The following is a 6,512-nucleotide window of genomic DNA, read 5'->3' on the forward strand; positions in this document are numbered from 1 at the left end:
ACCAAAAACTAACTTTCATACTTTATGCACACACAACACAACACAACACAACACAACACAAGTGACTCACACACAATGTAAAAGCAGCTGCACTTCACCCAAAATGGCCCCTGCAATAAGCAGGAACGTCACACAGCCACAAAAAGCTCAAAAACCAACTTTCACATTTTACACACACACAACACAACACAACCAGAGGTGGGTTTCAGCAGGTTCTGACCAGTTCTGGAGAACCGGTAGTGGAAATTTTGAGTAGTTTGGAGAACCTGTAGTAAAAATTCTGACTGCCCCCGCTCCCATCTATTCTCTGCCTCCCAAGTCCCAGCTGATCGGGAAAAAATGGGGATTTTGCAGTAACTTCCCCTGGAGTGGGGTGGGAATGGAGATTTTACAGTTTCCTTCCCTTATCACACCCACCAAACCACGCCCACAGAACCGGTAGTAAAAAATTTTGAAACCCACCACTGAACACAACTGACTCACACACAATGTAAAAGCAGCTGCACTTCACCCAAAATGGCCCCTGCAACAAGCAGGAACCTCACATAACCACAAAAAGCTCAAAAACCAACTTTCACGCTTTTTCCACACAAAATGCCACATACAGTTTTGTGAGATTTTGTGTGTTTGTGTAGTTAGACTGAAACACTACAGAAACACACCAAATCTCAGAAAGCTGCACAAATATTTTATTTTATTATTTTATTTTATTTTATTTATATTTTTAGGTAAAAGCAACTAAATTTAAAACTTCCTTAACTTTAAATTGCTGTCTAGAAAAAAACTCCTAAAAAAATCTGCAATTAACTATTTTTTTTAAAGCTCCCAGTTACTCACCAAACTGAAGACACAAGGCAGGCAGATTGAGTTGCTCACCAATTGGATTGCTTGCAGGAAGGCAGATTGAGTTGCTAGCTGATGCAATGGATTGCAGCAGCCGAAGCAAGGCAGGAAAAGCAAGCAAACCTGAAAGAAGCAGCAAGCTGCCAAGTGGGCAAGTGGGGACCGGGCGATTGGGTGGGCATGGGCAGGGGGGGCCAGGGATTTTTGCTACTGGTTCTCTGAACTACCCGCCACCATCGCTAACGGATCACCCGATCCTGCCTGAACCTGGAGTATTTCACCCCTGGTGCAAATCTCCTTTTTTATAACACATCTTCCCATTTCATCATGAAATGAATGTGTTATATTTTGCTACATTTAGGAATGTATTTATTCATTAGATTTTCATCCCAGCTTTATTACTTTACAAGTAACTGAAGGCGACAAACATACATAATACTCCTTGTTCCTATTTTTCCTCACAACAACCCTGTGAGGTGGGTTCAGGTGAGAGAGAGGGACTGGCCCAAAGTCTCCCAGCTAGCTTCCATGCCTAAGGTGGGACTAGAGTTCATAGCCTTCTAGTTTTTAGCCTGGTGTCTTAATCACTAGACAAAATATTAGACACATGTCATAATTATTTTTCTGCTTTGATAAGGACTGAGGCCAGCCAACCTGGATGCTACGGGACTGTGTAGCCACATCAGAATTCTCTGGTTCATTCTAGAAGCTTCTGGGAAGGTTTTCATATATATACATACAGTACATACATACATACCTCTATATCCCCCCTCTCTCTGTCTCTCTCTCCCTCATCTATCTATCTATCTATCTATCTATCTATCTATCTATCTATCTATCTATCTATCTATCTATCTATCATGGGGACATGCCAAAGATATGCATGAGTTTTATTACATTGTTTGGCTAATAAAAGGACCAACCCATATAAATCCTTGCTGGAAACACAAAAACAACGGTAAACTAAAAGAAAGAAAGAAAGAAAGAAAGAAAGAAAGAAAGAAAGAAAGAAAGAAAGAAAGAAAGAAAGAAAGAAAGAAAGAAAGAAAGAAAGAAAGAAAGAAAGAAAGAAAGAAAGAAAGCGTTTCAGTCTGTTATTGCCTACTCTGTCCTTCCAATATTTTATGCAGGTATAAGTAGCTGGCTTAGGAGTCAATGGAGCTTGTTGCTTCCCTCTGGCTTTCCTTTTTAATCAGCAGGAGATTGCTCTGTTTCCATACAAAGCTTTGTAGGCAGCAGCTATCTGCTCTCGGAATTCTAAATGAGTCACGTTATGCTCCTCTACTGCTGGCTTTTGCAAAGCTTTTTTTGGGGGATGGGGAGAAAAAGCTTCTTGCTGATTCACATGGGGAGCCCCAGGCCCCAGGGTTAGCCTGATTCATGAATATGATCATCTTGTTCCACAGTACGGGAAGTTGATCAATACGGATGATCGATAGAGGCACTTAGTCAACAACCACACTGTTTCATGGAAGGGAAATAACTGCACCCCAGTTGTTGTTATTATTAATATATGAGTGAAAGCATGTTTGTAATTCAAGAGACTGGGTAATTTCCAGTTTAGCTTCCACTCAGCACTCTCAATTAATCCCTGTGTTCAAATTATAATAAACACACAGTTATTCTATTCAGATGGATGGATGGATGGATGGATGGATGGATGGATGGATGGATAAGTAGGTAGTTAGGTAGGTAGATGGTAGGTAGGTAGGTAGGTAGGTAGGTAGGTGAGATAGAAATATAGAGATCAAGATAGAGATTCAGAGAGATACCGATACTGATATATACTGTAGATACTTTGATGTTTATTTATTTAATGTTAGCAAACACTAAAACAGTTTACATGTGATGGATAAAAAGTTGGTGAAAGCAGGTAAACAGAGATATGAGTAATGGCATCTCTCTCTGTCTTTCTGTCTCTCTCTCTGTGTGTGTCTCTGTCTCTCATATCTGCCACTGTTCAGTTTCCATGCATGACTTCAGTTCTAGAATTGTGTGTGTGAGAGAGAATAAAATTTCACCATTCATTCTATCCATATGCCACACATTCTCAGATCTCAAGGAACAAGCTTCATTGAATCCCACACCCTAATAATTTCAGTCAAATTTTGTAATAAACAGGCTGCAGAGATACTACATAATACCCTGATTTTGAACGTAATCTTCTCCATGGTGGCACCCTCACATATAAGAATGATGTCACTGCTGCATTTGTAAAAGGAGGAATTTGAAAACTGAAGGAATGTTAAGGGCTTTTTTAAATCATCTATTTTCAATGGTTAACATTATTGTGATATCTATTCATTGTCACTATTTTGAAGTTTTCAATCTTTACTTCTGTTGTATACCAGTTGGAGTCAATTTGAAGTAAAGTGGTATAAAAAAGCCAGTAACAAATAGAAAGAATGTCAGTAGTCAGGTTGACATTTGAAGGATTAAGTAATAGAAGTTTGAATCTCCTGATCTATTCATCCATTTCCTTTGATTCCTTTTTTTCATTGCTGCTGTGGCCTAGAGGTGGAGCTCTTGCCTCACAATCAGGAGGTTGTGAGTTCGATCCTAGATAGAGACAGATGTAGGGTCTCCTACTTGGGCAGGGAGTTGGACTAGATGACCTGCAAGATCCCTTCCAACTCTGTTAATCTGTTAAATCTGTTAGGTTTGATAGCTCGAAGATTCTTCCAACTTTTACTGCAGGAAGTTAAATTAAGAAGATATATTTCTTGCTTGGTGCTTAACTTATGGATTTATTTAATTCCCATTCTGCATCAACTGGGATAGCAATAGCACTTAGACTTATATACCGCTTCACAGTGCTTTACAGGCCTCTCTAAGCAGTTTACAGAGTCAGCATATTGCCCCCCAACAATCTGTCTCCTCATTTTACCCACCTCGGAAGGATGGAAGGCTGAGTCAACCTTGAGCCTGGTGAGATTCGATCTGCCAAACTGCTGGCAGCTGGTGATCAGCAGAAGTAGCCTGCAGTACTGCACTCTAATCACTGCACCACCACGGCTCTTATATAAAGGGATAATTCCTTTTTTTTTTTTTTTTAATTTGATTTATATGCCGCCCTTCTCCGGAGACTCAGGGCTGCTTACAGTGCGTTAAGCAATAGCCTTCATACTTTTGTATATTTATACAAAGTCAGCTTATTGCCCCCACAAACTGGGTCCTCATTTAACCTACCTTAGAAAGGATGGAAGGCTGAGTCAACCTTGAGCCTTGGAGAGATTCGAACCAGCAGTAAATTGCAGGCAGCTGTGTTAATAACAGGGTGCTTTAAACCACTGTAGTACCAAGGCTCTTTTGCTTATAAAATGGATCAGAGGTGGGTTCTACTTACCTTTACTACCAGTTTGCATCACGCCTGCGCGTGGGCGCCCACAGGCACATGCACAGATCATCTATGATGATGTCCAGGTCAGTGGGCAGAGCCTCCCGCCGGTTTTACTACCGGTTCTTGTGAACTGGTCCGAACTGGGGGCAGCCCACCACTGAAATGGATCCATAGAAGGAGGGCAAAAAGAAATTCTTAGTAGACCTATGATCCAAAATATTTCTTCAACACAAAACAACAAGGGAGTTATATCACATGCACATGAACATCTTCACAGAAATTGCTGCTACATTATTTAAGAAAACTGCCTTATTTATTTCTTCCTTCTTCTTTGACTGCCCAAAATTAACTCGGAACTTTTGCCAAAATAATACGGTAGTAAGACTAATACCATTATTAAGCAATGTCTGGGAAGGACTTAAAGGAGGTCAAAAATGCCAAATCTAGTCAAAACATTTGGCTGATAATAATAATAAGAAGAACAGTATTTCAAAGGAGTGGTGGGTTCCTCCCGGTTCGGCCCAATTCTGCCAAGCCGGTAGCGGTGATGATATGACATCACCAAACCGGTTCTCCCTCCCGCCCCTCCTGCCCCCCCACCCCCCGCATTATTCTTACCTTTTATTTGCCCCCACCCCCAATCTATTGCTGCCTCCTGAGTCCCAGCTGATGGCTAGAGGGAAAAAACCTGTTTAAACTCTTGCCGCGGGGCTTCAAAGGACTGCTCTACATCTGATGAGTGTCAAAAGAAAACAAATGAGTAGACCGATGCCTGCAAAAATAAATGAGTAGACCGGTGCCTGCAAAAATAAATGGGTAAATTGGTACAGCTCTGCAAGCAGTTAAAAGCCTGGTAGACCAGTACCTCTGCTAAATCCTAAATAATTGTTACATGACCATCAAGCCACACCCACAAAATAAGCCATGACCACAGAACTGGGCATGGCTTATTTTGTGGGCATGGCTTGATGGTCATGTGACAATTATTTAGACTCTACCCCTGTTTCAAAGCCATGGTACAGGTAGTCCTCGACTTACAACCACAATTGAGCCCAACATTTCTGTTGCTAAGTGAAATATTTGTTAAGTGAATTTTGCTCCATTTCTTGCCACAGTTATTAAGTGATTCACTGTAGTTGTTAAGTGAATCTGGCTTCCCCATTGACTTTGCTTGTCAGAAGGTCGCAAAAGGGGATCACATGACCCCAATACTTTGCAACCGTCATAAATAAGAGTCTGTTGCCAAAGGTCCAAATTTTGATCACATGACTCTGGGGATGCTACAATGGTTGTAAGTGAAAAATGCTCATAAGTCACTTTTTTCAGTGCCGTTGTAAGTTTGAATGGTTCACTAAGTGAACTGTCGTAAGTGGAGGACTACCTGTACTCTGTGATTCAATAAGATGTTCTTAGTCCCATTTTTTGGTATTTTTACTTTTCTATTTTTTTCTTTTTTTAAAATCATTCTTTTTGTAATCATTTTTCCCCCGTTCCTAATAAAATTTTATCCAGTTCCAATTGTTTCTCATGTATGCCAAATTGTTCTTGGTCATTTTTTAGTCTCGTTTTAATTTGTAGGTAGGGTCACCATTCTATATTTATTCCTTGCTTTTTCAACATTCACACTGATTTTAATTCTCCTATTTTGTCTAAAATTTCTGAATATCTTGCCATTTTACCGAGATCTATTGTATTTCTGTTTCTTATCTACGAAATTATCGAAGAAGACAATGTAAACTTTCCACTTTTTATCTTTCACTTTCTCTACAGAAATGTAGCTCCCTCCCCACCCACCCCCTTTGCTCAACCCACTGCCTTAATAATATCACTGATGGACAATAGCAGCGTAATGCATTAGCTGTTCTGTCCATTGTGATCTAATGGCAGCAGCTAAGGGTTACAGTCTCTTCTCTAATTGACACTTAAGGGAGATTGTGTGTATCATTCCCAGCACATGAAATGAGAATATGCTCCCTTGATTCCACATTCTTCCTCTGATTAATCGGTTATGCATTGTGCCTCTGCTGTATTCATTTATTCTGAATGTTTTAAAGTTCTGCAGCTGATATGCTCTATATTTTTAGCTCCATAAATTTATCCCGCCTTCAGTCAAAAGGAAATAAATTGCCGGTAACTTTCTTTGAAGCTGATGTAGCTATGTTCCTCCATGCATTTTTGTTTTACTTATGTGAAAGATAATGTAGGCCATTCTTGCTTAAACCCGAACTAATTGAAAAACTTAATCAATATTTTGTAAAGAATATCTCCTGTGATAAATATTGGGAGACTAAAAATAACAGCCCTACATAATGCAATTCAAGTAAAAGAA

This window comes from Pantherophis guttatus, chromosome 1, assembly GCF_059756535.1.
Source record: "Pantherophis guttatus breed Tessera chromosome 1, ASM5975653v1, whole genome shotgun sequence".
NCBI lineage: Eukaryota > Metazoa > Chordata > Lepidosauria > Squamata > Colubridae > Pantherophis > Pantherophis guttatus.